We start from the raw sequence: 21,877 nt of genomic DNA, 5'->3' as shown, positions 1-21,877 counted from the left end.
CAACTCTCTTCTAATGTAATGGCACCTATACCAAATACTTATATTAAATTGCAAATTTTATGTTCCATAATGCTATGCACAATAAATTAGCAAAGCCTGTATCAATCTCGATGTGAATATGAAGACAAACCCGAAAAATCATGTTTGTTGTTAAGGATAAATAAAGTAAAACACTTTATTGCTCAGTGACAAAAGATTATAAAATACCTTACAAAAATAAAGCATATCTATGGTCCATAAGAACAAAAGGATTGTCTGATTATAGAAAAGACCTAAAATTCAGGAGGGGAAAAAAAAGAGGTTTAATGCTATATGGTACTTAATACTATTTGGTATTAAATTTTAATTTATTCCAGTAAGAATGAAATAAAAAACTTTAAGGAAATAGATTCCTAGATTAAAAAAAGAAAGTGTCTTTTGAAGGTTAGTACTGTTATAGTGAAAATTGGTTGCTTATTTCATAGGAAAATGTAGCAGTTAGTCTTCTGTATGCATTCAGAGTTGTTTTCACAAATTTTGAGATTACAAATACTTCTTTCTCTTCTCGAATTTGACTCAAGTCATGACTAGTAACCAACCTTTACTATTGGAAGGAATTAAATACAATTACATAAAGTTTTTCATCCTGATTGATCACAAGGGATTGCACAAAATGCAGGAAAACAATAATTCAGATTTGGCTGTGCTGCCTTCAGGCCATGTAGTAATGCAAGAGAGTGTGTGGAGTGAACGTATGTCTACATGTATGGATCTATATGTATTTTTTTTAACTACAGGGAAAAAAAAGTCAGATTCTAAATCCCTAAAACTGGTTGTTAAATTCCTTCAACACAAATAGAAGACATCTGGCTATCCCTTTTTTCTCTGAACAGTTTCTAATGCCACAGATGTGAGTAAATATTGGTATAATTAATTTCCATAACCTTTTAAACATGTAGTAATTTTCTACTAAAAAAAATGAAACAGGGAAATTGTGCTTTAGAAACTTACATAATTTAATATTGTAAAGATTAACCAACCCTGAAATGGTATAATAAATGGGAGACAAGAGATGTTCAGGATACAAATGCATGACCTTTGGAAATAAATAAATAAATAAATAAAGCATGGGATTGTCAGTTGTAGTTGACTGTGGTTAGATTTTCATTGGAGGCAGCAAAACATTGATTCAATAAAACATCATTCAGCAAACTGTCCTTTTTCAGCAAGGCACATAAATATTTGCCTAACTTGTTTAAATCCCACAGAGCTCAGTTCTATGCTGAATCAGGCAGTGGGGAAAATGATGCTGAAGGTGAAGCAAGGTACAAATTTCTGATCTCACTAGTTCCTTGCTTCCTCTTTCAACCTTTGGTACTCTCTTAAATCCAACTGAATGCCACTTCTTTTTCCTATATAAAAAGTATTTCAATCCTCTGAAGCAAGCGTTTGGTGAGGCAGGTATCTGCATATCTGGACCCGCTGCTAGACTGGAATTCTTTGTGCCTGGCAAGGGGAAGGAGAGGGAAAAAACAACTCAGAATGAAAAAACCCACACTGCTTAATACTGATTACCCATGGTTGTTTTGCTATATTTATTTTGTTGCATTAACTGAGTTTTGATTCTTTTTGGATGATACTGATATATTTCTGTACTCATAAAAGTGTACAGAAGTACAGTTAGCTTGAAAACTTGTCTTTGTTCCTAAAGAGTTGGTTTCAGTGTCCGGCCAAAGTTAAAGGTTGGCAGAAGAGGATGACAACTCCTTTTGGATGACTGGAAATTTTGCTAAAAGGAGCATTAATTTCCTCTGACTTTGCATTTGATAAGCGTTTGGTCTCTGGGTGGAGCTAATCCATTGCTTGAGGGGAGACTTCACAGCAAAACCTGGCTGGGTTTGCTCCTTGAGCAGTAAAGCAAAGCTGGATTGGCCTTAGCATCCAGCAGGCCAGCAAAAGCAAAGATGATGTCCCAGGTCTGGTCTGGGCAGCAGCAGTTCTGTCTCAGTTGGAGGCATCTGGTTAGATCTGGATACCAAGAGCACTGGCTGGAGTGATGAGTAAAACTGGTGGAGGCTGTAGCAGATCTAAGACTTGCAGAGAAAATAGTTGTGCTGTGGAACAGTGTGTGTGACTCCTGCCCTGGTTCACAACTACATGAGCAAATAAAAAGGAATTACTACTATTTATTTTCATTTCCAAGAAAATTTCAAAACACCCTTTTATTTCTGTTCCTAACTTCCTATCACTTTCACTGTTATCTGGGAATTACATTAAAATATTGATAGCCCTGGGAAAAATATAACCTAAGAGATGTGTCTGTTTTGATAGGATAACCATGGTTGGTAACCACAGTTGGTGATTAGATTATATTAGACCACGACTTTGTGCTCAGATATAGTTCACTCTTTGGTGATGGATCATCTTCTGGAAACCACATAGGTCATATAAAACACCTGAGAAGGCTTCCAATAGCAGCCCAAATTTTCTAAAAAGGAAAATCACTAGAAATTAGTAGTTTCTCCTTACAGAGAAAAATAAAAAGACAAATAGAAGAAAGTGGTGAAGGTGCAAAGTTAACACAGTTTTGTTACGAAAACTAAAGTTTCCTGTAAAAACCAGAAAATTATTCTTGATAGAGATAATATATAAATAAGGATAGCTACACTCTTTCAAAATAGTCCTCCAGAAAATCACTGCTGCCTACCAGACAAAACAGTAGAAGCTGTTCCAACATGTACGAAAAGGCTCCTCATGACAGTGCCCATTAGCAAAAGGCTAAACATGTATTCACGGGTGAGGAAAGAAATACTTCTTATACAACTGGCAAAAAAAAGAAACGCTAAAAAGGATTGGTGAGTCTTTTGGGTCCTAACATAACAAAAGTGAAGCAAGAAAAAGGTTTTGAAACTTCATCTGAAGGCATCCCAGTAACAGAAGCTCATGGGTTGGCAGCAACCTCTCTAACCAGATCAGTAGTAGAGCTTCTGACACATTAATGAAATTTGTTGCAAATACTCTTTAAGTAAAAGCTGAATTGCCACAGCACAGGGTTTTATGGTAATGGAGGCTGAATAATGAGAAAATGGAGAGTTGTCATCTAATCATGAAGATCCCTCCCCTTTGAACATAAAATGCATAAAATATCTGAAATATTAATATAATTGTACAAGGTCCTGAAAATCACAATGAAAATATTTTATGAGTATCCTTAGTGTGCCTGTGACCTATAGAGATCATTAATTTGAAGCCTAATAGCCTACCTGATACTGTACAGCTTCCACAACCTGATTTGGCAGAATTGTATTATATGTATAATATTGTTAATAATGTATAACATAATAGAATGCCACATGGTATTATAAAAAACAGGAGAAGAAGATAATTATCCGTATTAAAATATGCCAGTAAGAGATCAAAGAATATGAATGTTATATGGACAAATGAAAGTCTGATGATGCACTAATTTTCTTTTCAAGGAAACATTGCACCACTGGAAAAAAATGGACACAATTCCCATAGCTTTTGTCTTTATTTAAAAAAAAAAAAAGGAAAAAAGTCAGTATGTAGAGAATTAGAGACTCAGTGCAGTAAATTTTTCTCACTTAAAAATATAATTTAAATGATTAGAAAGCACTGTAATTTTTTTCAGATCGAGGATACTTGATTGTCCTTATCATCTGTACTTTTCTGCATCCCTGCCTGATATACCTCCTTATCACTTAACTACCTAATCAATCACTAGACTTTCCTCTACATTTTAAGCACTGCAGAAGAGTGTCTTTCCATAGCAAGAAAGGTGGCAATGTGTTGCCCTTACTCTGAATCACCTCTGCTCACTTTATCATCTACATCCCAAAGCTTAAAATAAAGCAATTATATCTTAGAACTCAACGGCTCCTCTAAGAATTGCACGAGTAATATTTATTAAATGTTCACTTTATTAGGATTAAGATTGTCTGTAGTTGTAGAAATCTTCTGCAGGAAAAAAAAAGTAATTAAAAAGAATGAACTGAAAATGATATATTGCAGCAGTTTGCATAGGCAGGACATTGCCTCTAGTGGATCAGGGCTTCACTTAACTGTGTGGGGAGTGGGACGAGAAAGGAACACAGAAATCCTTACCTGACTTATCCTGACAAACCAAGCCTGGCTTAATCTGCCAGCGCATTTTTGAACTGCTCAATGAGACACAGTGCTCTGACATCACCTATCCCAAAGTGTACAAATGACTCCTGTTTTTCAGCATCTTCACCTTCCTCCTTTCTCTTTTTTTCTGCTTGTTGGAGCAGAAGCGCTTTATTAAGCACATTAGGCTGAATGGTGTGGAGCCCTCCAATCTTCTGCTGCCCTCTGGTTTTGAGGGCAAAGGTGATACATAAGAACAAACAATGTGGTGACGCTATCAGGACTTTCTATTCTTTTTCTACCAAAATATCTGATTTTAAAATGAAACTATGCATATGCAGGATTCCACTGAGAAATATATCACTGCTTTCTTTAGATTTCATGCAGGGATACTGGTGGCTCTGCTTTAGATTCAACAACGTATATAAAAAAAAGAAAACATGTGACTTACCGTTTTTGGAAGAGATCTTTTTGCTGTATGGACGCCTCAGTGTTACCACAGTGATATTTGAATGTAGAAGATTTGCTGGTGCTGATAGAGAATTGCTGAGAAAATTTCCATAAGAGAAAAATTAGGGGTCCCAGTTATAGACTCAGGGTGGACTAAAGGATGTAAGGTCACCAAAGCATTTGGTCTGAAAATCCAGATGTTTTTTCCAGAAAGGTAAGAAATCTAAATTGTTTGGTATATTTATTAGGAACTACTTACATGCCTTTCCTTTCTCACTACATACTTGATGAAATTATGAATACCCTCTCAGAAGAATGTAAAAAGTATTCCTTCTCTATTCCACTTCTACCTTCTGCTTCACAGACCTTAGACCTTGCTCCTGAAGTTTGTGTGACTGACTTTTGTAAAATGCTCTGGGAAATTACCTGAGCTAAATCTCTGTGAATGCCTATACTCCCTTAAATCTCTTCTCTCTCATTTTGTTGCTGCTGCTGTTTACAAAGAAGAGTATCTGAAAGAACAGAAAATTTTGCATGACTTTGCGATAATAGAAAGAAACTGTGTTTTTATATTGAACTATTAAACATGTTTGTGTTCACATTCACAGGCTTTTCTAAAGAGTATTTGATGCCATGCAAAAACCAATCCCCGAAACATGTAGTATGAAAATAATTTATTTGATATCACATTTATTTGAAGAGTAAAGTTAGTAAGAACAGACTTTCTTTTTCTTCTGTGTAGGCACAATGCTTGTCCTAGTAGAATCTGCACTTCTCTTTCTATGACACCAATGTAAATAAAAAAGTAAATTCTATTGATAATACAGCAATATCTGTGAATGAAAGCCCAAGTGAAAAGTGTGAGTGTGATACAAATACCTGGTGAGAAATAGTCCTGACTTGGAAGGGCATAGAATTTAAATAAACAAAGCTGACCAGGTGGGAAAGAGGAGATAGACAGATAGACATGGAGGTGTAAAATATCCTGCCTAGTGTCACAAACAAAATCAGTGGCTGAAAACAGATCCCATGTCATTGAATTACATTGCCTACCCCAGTGGTACTTGTGTAAATGTTAACTGACTCTTGAAGAATATGTGGATATTCAGGTTTGACTCAAAAATTAGTAGTGGATATGTGTGCTCAGCCATCTCTCTAAAAGGCTGAGCTGACTTTGAGACTCCAGGTAACTGCAGTGGTCATCAAAGCAAGCATCTCTTTAGCCATTAATAACAGAAATATCTACATGAGGACAGAAATAACAAGGGTGTTTCTCTAGGAGCTACTGTTTTGGAAAGTGATTTCTGTACCTGTTAATCTATGTGAACTGATAGGGTGAATCAACCTACTTGACTGGTATTTCATCACACACATAATCTGATAATGTTTTGGAATCTGGTTAAGTGTCCATTTTTTTTTTTTGGTGTATATTGCTTGGAAAAGCACACATTTCTCATGTGTGCTCTGCACTGTGAAGGTAGGGAGCTATGAAGTTTCTGGAGGACATATCAGAAACGTTCTCTTTAGAGGATTTATCTCCATGAGAAGTGAAGCTTTGTTTCAACACGATCAGTTCCCCACCATCAAAGTAGAAGAGAGAATCTTGGCTGCTCTTTGGTAAGTGCTAATTAAGAAAGGACTCTGCTCCCTCCGACACATCAGTGCTGAGCTACTGCAATGACATCGATTGTGCATTTGTAATCAAGACTCAAAGGCTACCATAGGATTAGGTGCAAAATCAAAAAGTGTTATTGAAAAAGAAAACCTGCTGAATCTAGCAACTGTAAAGTACTCTAATCTACAACATATAAATTTAACAAAGACTTAAATGACAACAAAGAGAGAAATCAGGGAAACTTTCAGAGCTCCATCAAGGGCATGTACCCATATTTAGACCATATAGATGTTTCTGTAAGCCCATATGTTGGATATGTAAGCCATTTTGGTAAGTTACAATTTCTAATTTTGTGAATTTAATCTACCAGTAATCTACGCATTTGAATGCCATTCTCAATCGTAACATTTTATCCACAGATTACAACTGGATGGTCGTAATTTGGCAGCTATTTTCCTTCATGCTATTGGCAGCTAAATACAAAACACTGATGTTCTGATGGTTTCTATTTTCATTTCTCATTTCAGATTTAGCCTTTTGCTAATACTGCTCTCTGTGCAGAAAATATGTGTGTGCCTTCATGCTATTTTGAAACACCACTTGTCTTCCTTTATGTTCAATTACTTTATAGTGACCCCAAAAATTACCTAATGTTGAGGGAGAATGCAGAATGGAGGCAGATTTAAATTTCTCAGTTCTGCAAAGCCCTGTCTTGACAAACCAATTTATTTTCTGTCCAGCCAACAGCTTGTCTGTTTTATTTTTTTTTTTCTGTTCTCTAATTGGTTGTATGTTCAAATTCAGCAAATGACTATATTTAGAGTTAGGTGTAATCAGCAGGACTCCCTTCATTCTTAGCTTTGAACACATGTAAGGGTTTCCTGGAGGAAGGATTTTAAATATTCTTTTAATTGCATTTTCCAAAGTTTTACCTCCTCCTTTATGCTTCTCATAAGAATTGTAAGGAAACATAATTTACTGCTTTCTTCATATTCTGAAATATATCACCTAGGATTTGTGTAAAAAAGCATGTCTTACACTCCCTCCTCTGATATTGACCTGATACACTCTTAGGTGCTGCTGTTTTCATTAAATTCAGGAAAAATAATAGTTGCTAAACAAACTTTGTTATTGCCCTACTGTAAAAATACAAGTAAACATCATCCTAGAGTAATATTTGTTTTTACAGTCTCAAACTGGAAGGTTAAATGATTGTGAGTGCAGGATTTCATCAATAATATTAATGGAAATAATTTAACTAACTCATATATATCCTTTTGAATACTATAGATCTATCAGTCTAAAAGATGTGAGGCACGTATACAAGTTGACAAAAATGCTGCACCGTGCCCCTAGAACTGGGGTCGCTCTTTATGACTGAATTGAAAATGTCCTTTATGGGGTAATTTGTGTGCTCACTAACATCAAACACCACGTTTTGCATACACTTGCATTATTTGATCCGAGGGTAGAATTTTCCTCCAAATTTCCTCTCTTACAACACTTGCAGTATTTGTGCCCACGGCCACCTCACACCAGCTACAGACTGGACCTCTTGACTTGTAGAAGTTAGAGATGGAAGAGATCTATTATGTCCTTTACTCCATTCCTCTGCTCATGTGAAATTGTTCTGTACAATCTTTTTGAGAAGATACTGCAAAGTATAATCCTGCCTAGGCAGGGGGATGGACAGATGACCTACCAGGTCCTTCCCATCTAAAATATCTCTCATGTTATGACTAACTTCACTGTCCTTCTTATCTCCCACTTACAAAATGCAGGGACCAGGCATCTTCATGGGAACTGCTCATGCCATAGGCTCTTGCTGCTGCAGTTGTCACTCTCTCTTTCAAGCTCCCTCCCCGCTGTAAGCTGTCATGCTTGAATTTCTTTTTCCTCAAAGTGTTGAAGCTCCTGTCTGTTATGGGTGCATGGTGAAGTGTGACGTGTATTGCTGGGCCAGTATATTTTTCTAGTTTTTGCTATTTCTCTCTGGAAAGGCTTCCTTTTTGCTTCTGCTATCATCTACTGTAAGAGCTGAAGCAGAGCAGTGCATGATAGCTTTCATTCTGAAACACACAGATAACATCAATGAAAGGATGTTAAGTCATCTACATAATTAAATCGCAATTGGCCTTAGCCATTACTCATTATAGTGTAGCTTTTTGTCATTCTGTTTGATGCTAAAGGATGTTCAGCTGCTTGTAATTGATAGAGAGGTTTAATCTGCAGTGGTTTCTCTGTAATGAGCCAAGCATGAAGCTATTTTTTATGTTAAAAAGGCTAAAAGACCCTTGTTTGGGAGTAGGCATGGGGACAATGCTTGGGGTTCCTCAAATTCCCCAAGTATAAAAATCAGTTTTTCTTCTGTATTAGTTGATTTTCATAAAGTGTTAGTTGAGCAAAGATTGCTTTTGCTTCAGATGTAAAAATGCAGGCCTATTCACAACAGTTGAATCACACTGAAGCTATCAGAATAATATGTTTCTAATCTAGGGGCTCAGAATAGCAGAGGGCTAGAAAAAAGCACTGAAAATTTTGCCAGAAATTAATCAGGAAAGAGCTTTCCTTAGTCTCTAAATGAGGCTTCTGCAATTTGTAGAACAAAATGGATGCATTTGAAGAGTAATAAGTGGATTATGTCGTGCAATTGGGTTTTGTGAAATTTTAGCAAAATCCATAAATATCAGGTTTGAGGGGAAGTCAACAAGAGAGCTTTGAAGATGGCTCCTTTTTTCATTATTATTTTATAATAATATCTCTAACATATTTATGACCATGGCTGGAAATAGCGTTATAATTCACATTATCTTAGTTAAGTCAGCAGAAGAAGAAATGTGCAGCTAACTACACTGTAGGGTTCTGATCTGCTGTCTTTGAATAAACATTTGCAGTGCTTTAAAGTACCACCCAGCTGTTTGTCACAGCTCTATTACTGACAATTCTTGCCTCTGTGGCAGGAGCAGCAGAAATAGGTGATATTTACTTGCAACTCAGACCCTCCACTTCACCATCTGAAACGTAAGTGTGAATCCACCTTCATCTGTGGAATAATTTAATACTCTGAGTTGCTGTAGCTTAGGCAGAGGCAAAGCTTTTGTTTTGCCAGCTCCAGAACTGTGGCAGAGCAGTAGATATGACAGCTGGAGCATAACTAGCAAGAGATAGTCAATGAGCCCTAAGCCAGATGAAAGACAGAAGAACCTTTAGGCCAATGCTAATGATCATCAGCTATCCAGGAGGCAGAATATCAATAAAAACTAAAAAGCACTCCTTTTTCTCCTTTAAAAATTAACCCTGCACCAATGGTGAAGAATTCCTCTGAGATAAATATGTCAAGGTATTGGGAGGCTCGAAAAGTACAGGAAATAGCAGAAGGAGAGCAAAACCTGAGAGAAAAACAAAAAATGAAGCTACAAATCAAAGCAAAGACAAAACCACAAACAAAGGCCCCAAACAGACAAATAAACAAAAAACCTAAGCTTCTTCTTCCTGAGCAGTGAGGTTGGTCAGGAAAACAGTTCTTAGAAACTAATATTTAGCTAAATTCATGGCCTATTTTAGTTTGAAGAGAGCTCTGGTGGCTCTAGTCTGTGTCACTGCTCAGAGCATGTGTTGGCAGATCATGTTGCTGAGGTTGGATCTTGAGCACCTCTCTGACAGCCTGCTGCAGTCTGTGGCTGCCCTTGTTGCCATGCAGTTCTGAAGACAATGTTGAGAGGAGAAAAGCAATCAGGAAAACGAGACTGGAAATTCTACGCAAGACCCGTGCTTTGCTTCTTATGAGGAGATGATATGGGGGAAATCGTATTCTTTGTGCCTTTGAAAAAACTTTTAGCATCAGTGGATTTAAATGAAGTATAGAGGATGCATTCCTAAGCATAGAGGTGTGGTTGATCAGTGAGAAGTGACTTGCCTCAAGCAAAAGGCTAAAGGGAAATACACTTTTGTGATTAATGTGGTTGTTTGGTTTTCTGTATCAAATGACTACAAATCTCCATGTGATAGCTAAAAGTTTGGAACTGCTCTCTAAGAAATGGTGAGTTAGACTTTTCATAATGCTGAGAATTTGCTATACAAAGAGATTTTTGAAAGTTCTGGGATGTTTAGACTATCACATGCCTGTAAGAGTAAGAAAGGAATGTATGGATCCAGAGAAAAATGCAGCAAGATTTACAATTTTTCAGTTTGTTTGGTTGTGGGTTTTTTCTTAGAGAAAAGATTAAAACAGCAATAGTATTAAAAGGAAAGAGCATTGCTTCTTCATCAACATGCTGTTTTATACTTAACCTAAAAGCATGCTTTAAAGTGATTTCTGTGTAGAGCTTTGATCCTAAGGTAATCACAATCACAAGAAAAAACAACAAAATCTTTGTCAAGTAGACCTTTATTCCTTTTGATGTACCAGTCTAATTAGAAGTGAATGAATTTCCATTCCCTAAGAAAATTCTTTGCTTTGATTTGATTTCAAATCAGTTTGATTTGATCTGATATCAAGATGAAAAATTTGCATTTAAATTTTTTTTTGCCTAAACATGTATTCTAGCTTTCTCAAAACATTAATTTTTCACTTCTTCACCATGTTAGCTAGTGATAAAATTATGTATTCGTAACAAAATATCTCAGTAAAATCCTACATAATTTTTAAATTGAATTGATATGTTCCAAAGAAATATGTTGTTATAATAACATCATCATTAAAAATGTACCCCAATGAACTGTAAAACTAAATTGAATTCTTCCCATAATAAAAGTAATCCCTGATCCTATAAATGTTGTAAATCTCTGCTCCTAATCAGTAAGTGACTTTGGCATGTGATTCTGTCAAATCACAGGGAGCAGTCAGCTTCTGGAATCATTCCTGCATAGTCTTGCTTTTGCTTCGCAAGATTTTATTTATTTTTTTTTTTAATATGTGTTTCCATTTCTATTAAAAAATAAAATAAATAAATATAATTTGCTGGTATGTAAATAAGCTATACACCTCAGTTTTAGCAGTCAATATGGTACAGGTATGAGGTTATGTTCTGCAAACTGATTCATCACTGGTACTCCACTTCGGGCTAGGTGAAAATGGATCATGATTTTCCAGCAGCTTTTAATTTATCACTTTAAAAGTGAGACTAAAAGAACTTGTAATATTTTGCAGTATTCCTTCAAAATTTCTCAGCCATTCTGCGATCATCTCATAAAAAGAACAAGAGTGGTGTCCCCTTTATCAGGTTGGTCTCTTCTTCCCTGTGAGAAAGCTTTCAATTCCTTTTTAAGGAAAAAATGAAAGAGAATTTGGGGATCATAGTAGATAGATATGACATATTACATGACCAAGTCCATGCTCCTGACAATTCAAGTTAGTCCTATTAATCAGGTATTAAACTGTTATTACAAATGACTTTAGGAGATAATTTAGCCTGTAAAATTTCTTTCAGAAGGCCATTATGAGCTTCTGGGGATTTAGTGAATCCAAGGACCTCACAAATCCCCTGCATTCCACTGTTGTTTCCTCTCACAGCTCTTGCACAAAGCTCTGCCTTGGGCTGGACCTCCATGTAGCAATCTTGGTCAACAGGAATGCTCAGTCACTGTATTCCTTAAGGATGCAGAGCATGGACACCCATCCACGTGAATAAAACCTTGCAGCTTAGAAGAAAGGACTGCCCGGTTGCCCTGGCAGTGGGAGTGGAGGGGAGAAGGGAATAACACAAGCAATGGCAATAACTAGAGGTGCCAATTCATAGAGTCTGTAAGGGAAGGGCTCTGGCATCACACATCATTGGAAGATGTACCTAAATAACGTGCTAAAGCATTGCAGCAGCACCGAGCTTCTCCAAGAAGCCGCCTCGCCCCAATGGGATAGAGGAAAAACCAAGGTAGGCACTTGACCTGATTTAGAATATGTTTTTTGGGGGAAAAAGAACATACACCAAGCATTTTGTGCTGTGAAGGGAAATAAGGCACAAGATGGAACTTCTTAAAAATAACCAGTCTGAAAAAGGAATTGAAAGAGAAGAAATTGTGACTAAAGACCTACTTGCCTGCAATCTACAGAGGAAACAACTCTCTAGGTTTTAAGCAAAATAGAGATGTAGTTCACCTTACAGTCCCAGAGTTCTCTTTTTTTTCGTACTTCGCATCTAATTTCTTTTTACAGAAAGCACTAATGTGATTATTTCTTAAAATATTTTTAGTTGTAAATCCCTCTTTTAATTTTAAAAAATGCACTGAAGATGTAAAAGTAAGATGTAGAAAAGTGTCAAAGAGAGATTGCTCTAATAAGACATTCAGGGGTGATTTGATTTCCCCTGCTGCTGCAGTAAGTCAGTAGATAAAATCATATTTTAGACTCTCCTAAAATTTTAAAACTGTTCATGTGGAGTATTGATGACATAGCTGCTGTAGTTAGGTATGTCCTTTAATTTTTCAGTGAAGAAAAACTATTGCTGCTGTTTCCACTAGAATACTAAGAAAGATACATATGTTAATAGCAGGAATTGAATTTCAGTACCATCCAACAGAACTCAACTGTTGTTATTCAGGCATCTGCAAATGGCAACGAGGGGTGATTTTTCCAAACTGAAGCTCCAGTTCTTAATTCGTCTGCACTAATCTCTGCAAGTGGGATCTGCTTTTAGACCCAAATAATCCAAAAGCTTTTTTAGTCTTTAAACTGTCATATATTTCAGGTATGCAACAACATAATCCAAATTCTGTATGTCACAATATACCCTTCAACAATTATTTCATTTTTTTATCAAACAATTTATGTGATGAGCAGTGTTTTGCTACATTTGACTAGATTCTGCAGCTTTGTTAGATAAATTATTTAGCAAATAACCGAAACAGTCATCAAGTAATGTAATCTGCAGTATTGGATACTTTTGGTATTTGACTGGCTTAGATAAAAACATATCAGCAGAATGGAAGCTATGAAAATACAGTGATAAGACTATAGCAGCTTCCCAAAAAAGGTTTCATAATCCAGAGTGGATAAAATAAATCAAACCCACTGCTCATTGCTGATGTTCTGTTTCTCCTTAGTTTCTTATTTATTTTTGTACCATAGGCATTAATTAATTGTTTAATTGGAACAGTAAAGAAAGTTTGTTGTTTAGCATGTCACCGTGGTAATTCGGAAGGTGTACAGCTGGCTACTGAAAAATGAAAAATCAAAAGACAAGAAAAGAAAGATTTAATGAGGTGGTTTTCAGCTGTTCAGCGAGTCAAACAGATACCTTAATAATTAACATATACTTTAAGATGTGTTTATATATTTAGTGGGGCTAAAAACAAAGACTATATGCTGTTGTCGTGTGCTGTAATGAAAAAATTGGCAGATCTCTGAAGTAGCTGTACTTTTACTGAGGTGGTCAAATCCATGAATATACATTGATGCTGGTTCTTCACATGTGGTGCAAGCTGTAGCATGACCTTTGGAAAAACACAAGTGAACTCAGAGGAATCACGAAGAGCTCATGGCAGCAGCTGCAGGGGTATGATGGGTTAGGGAGGGTGCTCAGTGATGTGCAGAGACACACTGCAGGGGAATTTGGCACTGGACAGCCCAGCAGGGAACTTGTTTCCATGGGAGTGATGTGGCTGCCTATATCAGCCTGGAAATGTTGTGCAGGTCCTTACCTGTGCAGAACCAGAGCCATGAACACAGCCCTTGTGCACCAGGGAACAATCCGCTTTCCCATGAAAAGGACATAACAGAATGAGTTCTAGGAATTTTTTTGCTTTACAGTCTTGATCCAAACCCCATTTGAAGCCTTTCTGCTGATTTCGAGCTGGCTTTGGTCTGGTTACAGGGGGAAAAGAGATTTGATTGTCAAGGCAGCTGGGGGTGGTCTTGTTTAAAGTGCCTTTGTAAAAAGCTGGTGGCAGACAACAGCTGATGGCTTAAAGACGTACTTCATCAAATTATACGTCCACTTCTGGTATTAAAAGCTAATGCATTTGTCACATGCAATTGGGCCTAAAGCGGGCAAAAGTACTTCACAGCATGTCCCCTGGGAGCTATCATAAATAGAAATCAGAAGAAATGCCGAAATCTTTAAGGCTTGACAGCAAATGATGTTTTAATTTAGTGGACATACAAAACTCTCTTTGACATCTAAATGGATGTTTGCCATTAGAAATCTCTCCCCCTTCCCTCAATATTTGTGCAAAGGAAGACATGTATACAAATGTAATTGTTTATTTTAATTTTAAAAGCACAATTTGCATAGTACAGTAAAGGTTGCCTTTAGAAGGACTGAGCCCACATTCCAAAGATGGAGATGTTAGTAAATTGAGAAAAAAATTATCTCAGAGTGGAAATAGGAGCCTTTAAAACTGGATCCCTATTCTACAGTAACCTCAGCACAGGGTGGAGGATACCGGCATCCATAACACAAAGAATAAATTTTATGATTCCAATCCTTTACCACAGGATTAGCCTAGTGACTGTAATTACAATGAAGCAGAAGGTCAAACTCTTGGAAAGGGAATCTTATTGCTTTTGCAGCTGTTACCTGTGTTAAAATGCTTCTGTTGAATCCCCTGAAAACCTAACTACCAAGTTATTTGAGCTTCTAAACCCAAAGCTATTAAACAAGAGGGACAGGACAAAACTAAAATGTTGTAAAGCATCCTTCAGATTTAGTAGTTGCATTTGTGATGTTTTCTGACCCTAAACTTAGAAAGGTATTTTGAAAGGAGCAGAGACAGCTCACTATTGAAAGGTTCTGACCTTTCAACAACATTGCTGTTCATTTATATGCCTCCTGAACTGCTCATCACCTTCATTTATGATTAATAAACTCCAGTCATCCTGTTTACACTGGATCACAAGTTCTTTATTAACTTTTCTTTTTTGTATCCTTTGGTGTAAGTGTAGAGTTTAGTCCCCTTCCACAACACTTGCCAATTCATCTATTCCATTTCATGAATTAATCTCTCTTTAAGGAAATAGGCTTATTTTGGCCTGTTGCTTGTGCTACATGTCCTCACTGGGTCTGCAACGTTGTAGGAACTCTTCTTCAAAGGTCCTCCTGATTAAGGCAGATGTAGTTATTAACTGGCTCCAATAATCTTTTCCTGGTGGTTATCTGCTAATATGTTACAATTCATGGATGTCTCTGTGTGTGTTTTTAAAGGAGATGACTTTGCTTTTTATAAGGCCTCTATAGTCACAGCTTCTTTCTATTAACTGTGTAAGTGAAAAAATAAACATTATTTTGGTTTGTATCATTTCTAACAACAAAAACACTTCAGCTTGCATAAATGTCTTTGCATATCAGGGGAAGAGAGGGATGAGAGTCTTGGGGGTGAACTTCTTGTTTCAAATCACAGATGGACAATTAATTTCCCAGGTTTTGGCAGAGCGTTTTTCCACAGACCCAAAGACATTGGAGGCAGGATTGAGTTAGTTTAATTTTAGCTAGTTAAAATGCTGGTGCTTAATCTAAAGAAATTATCTGGATTTCTTGAGTCAGTGGACAGAGGTGGGCTGCAGAAACCTCTTTTAGTTTCGGAAGAGCCATTCAGTGGCTGTTTCTTTCTGTCTCACTTTCTCTGTGTCTCTTTGGTGGTGGAGGAAATCTAGAGTAGCATCATAGACTATAAGACTTCAGATATTAGATCAAATGAGTCATAACTTCCTCTGGGCCTGTTCTGCAAAAATGCCAAGGCATGTAGCCAGTCTAGCAAATAATTTTAACTTAGAGTTTTAATAATATATAGTCCTCCATAATTTTCCTAAACACAAGCAAAACAGTTTTCTGGATGCAGCTACAGAATTTATCACTTTTCAGGACTCAGGTCTGTCTCCATGCCCATTTCCCAAACTCTTCAATAGTTCCTTCTCTCTTTCATGACTGAATCATCTGAGATTATGTGTGCTCACTATGTATCTGAATAGTAAAATACTTGCATAATTCAGCCTCAGTTTTAGTGGCAGCCCTGACATAATGCTAAAATACAAATAATAGAACAAATATGATAAAAATTCTTATCCTGCATCTACAGATAAAAAAGGAACAAAAAATCCTGAGCAGCGAGCCCAAATCCTGTGTTCTTTTGGGCTCAAATGAGACTCACACTTCAAAGCTGAGAATAGTTGTCTTAGTCCAGAATTCAAATTTACAAGTGAAGTTTGACTATGTCAGAGTTAGTTCTCTTACCCTACATGTTGTAAATACCTTTGAACTCACTCTTATGAAACAGAAATGCTTTCTGAAGAAAAAAGTTGAAAAGATAAGTGGCTTACGAGCTACTGTAATTAAAATCTAAAAGATGCTTTCCCAGCTGTTGCTTTTGAAGTTATGCTTAGTTGGTGGCTAGGTGCCAGCATTCAATTAGAAGTATGCATTTTTATTAACAGACTATCATGTGTTATATTATGTCAATAATTCCTTTTAAATTAATTCTTTTTATTTTTAGCAATAGTCACAGGTGTCCAGGTCATTAAATATTAAAATGGGCCCCACTGACAATTGTGCAACATCCTAAGTTTGTTTGGTGTTTTATTTGCACTCCATTTGAAGTTCAAAATTAAAATATCTCTGAACTCGTAGAGAGGAAGGTTTGGCCAAGATAAGCTAGTGCCTGAGGGGAAAAAATAAAAAGAGAGATGCACAGCCTATGTGCAACTTTTTGCCTGCATTTGGGTTTCTAATTATCATGGTTTCATTTACTTACTCATCATATGCATGTAGCAAGTGGGGGCCTCATTATTTTGATTCACTTCCTTAGATGTCAAAGTCTCAGGCTAGAATTAGTATTGTGAGGGGTTGATATTCATAGGCTTTTAGAGGTACTCAGCTCAGTGTCAAAACAACACAAGAATCATCTTCCTGAAAACAGCCTTTTTCCCAGTTTCCCAGCTTTTTATTGCAGGATTTATTTCACCAAACTTCAGTTACCTTCATGCTTGATGACTAATCTGCCTAATTGAGACAGTTATTTTGGGTTAAGAAGAATGAAGCCTGGAAGAGTCTTTTGGTCTTCCTGACATGGTTACAGGAGCTTTTAACAGCAGTCAGACAGAGGTTTTCTATCTACTGTCTGAAGATGCCTGAAGTTGCAAGAGGTGTTCTGACCCATATTGTCTTTATTCATGGTTAAGACCCTACCCAGAGTGAGAAAAGGATTTTTTTCAGGGTTCCAGTGGAGGTTCAGTGCTATCATGTCATTTGAACCATGACATAAAGTGCTGGGTTTCCTCTTCTCGTGCAGCTTAATATCATACATAAATTGAAGATCCTTTGAAATACTCTGTTAGTTACTAGATATTGATAATGATGGCAATACAATACACATTCTCTTGGTAAAATATGTATGTAGTCAGTAGTGCCCTTCATTTGTGGCTTGCAAAGGGTGTGAAATAGTTTCACCAATAAAAATTAATTTCTTTTTGCATGGTATTTTTGAGTAGCTGCCCTCTTCATTTTGCACATGGAAAAAAGTGATGTCCCCACAGTCACATTGGAAATGTGCTAAAAGCTAATTGGAAACCTGGAAATTCTCATTTCTATTCCTGCTTTTATGACTCTTTTAGGTGTTGCTGACAAATGCTATTTCTTGTGCTATTCTGAAGTTTAGAGCATAGGAAAGCAAGTGGTATATAAGCTCTTCTGCCACCCCATTCCAGCTTCTCATTTTAACCTCAGTTGAAGAGGACAAACTCCTCAAGAGCTTAAGTTAATTGTTAAAAAAATTTAAAAGGGAGAAAAAGACATGTAAAACCCATTTCTTCGCGAAAGCTTTTTAAAATCATTTAGCTAATTAAAAAATGCAGATGTTGATTTGAACTATTACTCGTTTTTCACTGGACTTTTAAAGTCTTGGATCATAATGTATTTTTAACCGTCTGCAAATAGCTTAAGAAAACTGTACTGTACTGCCAAAACATTCTTTTTATAACTGAACAGCTCTTTCAGTAAAACCAGAATTTTCACATACACCTGTGTAAATGCTGATGTTTCTTCTTTCTCTGACCTATCCCTGACACCTCCAAGAGCTACCTTCAGGAAATATATCACTTCCCTCCATTTATAGCCTGTGTTCTACTGAATAGCAATTGGTTACTGGCCTTTGCCAACAACAAATTATGAGTTCCGCTGCATTGTCCAGCTGTGTTGTAGGAAAGAAAGTCAATATTTTGTCTACTCCTCACTTTTTTCTTTGTGCTGTACCTGTCCATTCATTCCAGAGAGGTCCAGCGCTCTCAGTTTGGGACTGTCCAATAATCTTTCACTCTCAGTAGCCTGAGGATGTTGGTCACTTGCCATCCAACTCAATATCCCACACATGAACACACAGGCTGCTTGTCCCTACATGTGTAGACTAAGTGATGGATTGCAGGATATAGCAAAATCTGCCAGGGACTTGGAAAGATTTCAGTTTCTTTGGCTAGTCTGTGACCTATTTATGCGTGCTGTATTGATAAATGAAGTGAAAAATCTTTTACACCTTTCAATGAAGGGGCCGTTTGGTCTGGCAACAGCACTGACACTTTTAGTGATGTCCTGTAGGAAACAGCTGGGATTATTAATTCATTTTTACACAGGTCACTAAGCATCCAGAAGTCAATATTTCTTTTAAATTGCTCTCAATCTGGACCAAATCCATTCTGAAGGTGAAAGGTTCCAGATATATACTGCTACCGGCCATTATTAGAGTCCTTTTTAAGTTGTGCCAATTGTTTTCCCTTGGTTCAGCCTGAGAATGACTGAGTTAGGAAGAACAGAAAAAGTGTACACGCTCTTTAACTTTTGTTTTTAGCTCATTGTGTTTCACTTCATATTTTAGTTCTTGGAAATATACTTTATTTTATTACAGATGACACCAATCAGAGTGAAGAAAAGATGAGAAATACTTGAGATTCTGAGTCTGAAACAATTGCTCAGTGACTCAAGACTCAAATGTAATGAGGAAAGAAGGATTGCAAGAAGGAAAGATTTACACAGTCACAGTTAAGGATAAAGCTGTGCAGAACTGCATGGTTTCAATTCCCAGGAATTTCTTCAAAAACGTAATTCAACTTTGTGAGAAGACATACCTGCTGACTCTAACATTTGATGAAAGTCAAAGCAAAAGTACTAAACTTCAAGGTGCATGATGGCAAAACTATGGGTCGGAAATGTGACCTGAACATCCTGTGTCTTTGGAGAAGAAAGGAGGCAAACTGAAACTTTTTTGCTGATCTCTGGAGTGATATGCCCAGCTCTTCAGCTCTTGGCACTCACTCTGCTGTCTGGCTGGCTTAACACATTACTGATTCTCTTTTATAGCCCTTTTTCAGAGTTGTGAATGACTAAACAAGTCCCAGAGTATGGAGAAGAGCTGCTGTAACTATGCAAGGACTGGGAATACTGCCTGGCAGCAGCATGGCAAAAATAAAATACTAGCTCTTTAAACATATTAAAGATTATTTGATTACAGTGTGTAAACTCGATCTTGAAGAGATACTGATATAAGTGGTACCTTAAATAAAAACAACAAGCAGTACAACACCAGGAGCAGGAAGATAAATCCACACGTATTCATATTAGAAATATAAACAACCCCTACATCTTGGGAATTAGAATAGCAAGGAAAAGAATGGACTAGAGAGTTGGAGTCAAGTCTGCATGTGGTTGTTCATTATAACTTTCAGCCAAGCAGAAATTAGTCCCACTTTAAGGGTGTCTGGGTCAATTAGTACAAGAGGTCACACCAGGTGGTTCTCTGGTGGTTTTGGGTCTTGGTATTGGCTGCTTGACAACCCTGGCTTTGTCCTGCCTCCAGCCTTGATGTGAGGTTTTGGAGTACTCCTTATATCTGGAAATACCTGAAGGAAGTTTGAAGAAGACCAGTGATGGAAGTGGTCAGAAAGTTTCTTTCATAAAAAGATCTCTCTTCAAAGAAAAGTTTTTTGTAGAAAAAAACCTCCTTATTCTGCAGATAGTTTTCTGAGTGTATATCAGGAAATCCAAGCCCAAATTATTTATTTTTGGGCATTTTGTATCTGAAAAAATGTTCAGCTGGCCAGAAACAGTAATGAACTGGTTCGGTATTATTGTTTGCTTTGTTGTGGTAGTATCCTTAGGGATTCTCTGTTATTTTAATTAATTCCCATTCCAACTTGTGGGGCTGATGGATTATTTGTATATAAAACAGCCAGATTTCCTCTGGAAGCAAGACCTATGGCGCAGTGTGGGAGTTCTGTGATGTCTTGTGGAAGCATCATCCCTGTAGAGAGCACAGGAAAAAAGAACGAGCATGCCAAGGAATCATTTCTCAGGAATATCTGCATTATGGTGTTTATGATCAGCTGAGCTATTACTGAGGAAAAGAAAAATACCCAATTTTCCTTCTTTCCATGATTATCACCTTTACCCTTATCTCCTCTAAGCTCTGTTTTTCTTTTTTATCAGTCTTGTTGAACACTGGTAAGATTCTTCTTCATCCAACCTCAGGCACTCATTTTCAGGAAATTAACTTGGCATTGTAACAGCTCTTAACATCTGTGACTCTTGACTTGGAGATAGTTGACTAAAGGAGCTAGACAGAGCTTTCATATATTACCAATAAATTACTGACTTTTTGTTTTTTTTAAACTAGGACTTAACAGTTTGATTTATCCCCTCATTATATTAAACTTATTCTGGGTATGAAAACAACACGAGGGATATAGCATGTTTTGTACATCTTTCAAAGAGGCCAAAATAGAATATCCTCGTACTTCCAGAAAAAAAATGCCTTTGCTGGTATAAAGATATTTTGTTTCATTTTTAGACTGGTGCTGGTAAAGCTCTTGCTGTGAAGTTTGAAGTGGATGTAAGGTTCTAGGATTATTTGCTGCAGAACAGCTGTGCTCTTCTTTACCCTCCTAGAGCCGGTTCAGCAGGAAATTCACCTGTGTTTACATCAGAGTAAAACAAAGTACCCCTGGGATAAAAGCTACCAACCAAGCGTGTTTTTACAGAATAGTGATACTGGGATGAAAACACTTTTGTTGCCAAGGAAGAGGTAAGGTGAGCAATAAAGGGCATAAAGTAACCCCATGGTCTACATGTGAAGAACGGCAGGCAGACTGAGTCACTGTATTCAACTGCATCTGCACCTAATTTTCCATTCCTAGTGTAATGTTGTATTGGTATTTAACTTACTTTCCTCATCTTCTTTTCTTCTTCGTGGTCTTTCAGGTCTTGATTTTATTTTCAGTAATTAAGACAAGAAACTGTGTCCAAGCCTTTTAACATGGAAGAACTTTTCTGCATTATAAACTGCCTCTAGTTTTTTGTTTGTTTTTCATAATTTTTATTTTATTTCCACTCACTCTTTTCTATTCAATTTTCTTCCTATTATCACAATTTTCCAACTTAACTCAAAAAGCAAATACTGTAATTACTTTATAACGGCTGAGAATTTTTTGCACTGAGCTGGAGCTACCTTGGTTAGCAGTCATACTCAGACACAAACTGAATTTGGTTTTAGATTCTGAATTTCAGATGTTCTCCTTTTGGAAAATGAACTGAAAAAAGCCCCATGCTTTAGGCCTGACAATTTTGAATTTTTATATCTGGATCAGCACGTGGAAGATGAAGTCCATTCCAGCTTTTGCATTCAAATTCCTGCCTCTTACCAGGTAGTACCATAATTTTTTCCTCTTTTTAACTTTTTTTTTGGATCATAATTAAATAAAAGTGGTAGCTACACTTCTGCTTGGAATATTAACAT

General features: G+C 36.9%; 1 long non-coding RNA gene across 5 annotated transcripts in view; it reads left to right on the top strand.

Moving 5' to 3' along the window:
• The first annotated feature begins 4,580 nt into the window (after positions 1 to 4,580).
• Positions 4,581 to 21,877, top strand: part of LOC104692270 — a 128,239-nt gene continuing 110,942 nt past the window's right edge. For all 5 annotated transcript variants that reach the window (XR_005604545.1, XR_005604548.1, XR_005604547.1 and 2 more), the window contains exon 1: positions 4,581 to 4,771. This is a non-coding gene — a long non-coding RNA (uncharacterized LOC104692270). The remainder of the gene's footprint in view (positions 4,772 to 21,877) is intronic.

Source organism: Corvus cornix, chromosome 1A, assembly GCF_000738735.6.
Source record: "Corvus cornix cornix isolate S_Up_H32 chromosome 1A, ASM73873v5, whole genome shotgun sequence".
In the NCBI taxonomy this organism is placed as follows: Eukaryota; Metazoa; Chordata; class Aves; order Passeriformes; family Corvidae; genus Corvus; species Corvus cornix.
This window is presented reverse-complemented; position numbering and strand designations above follow the sequence as displayed.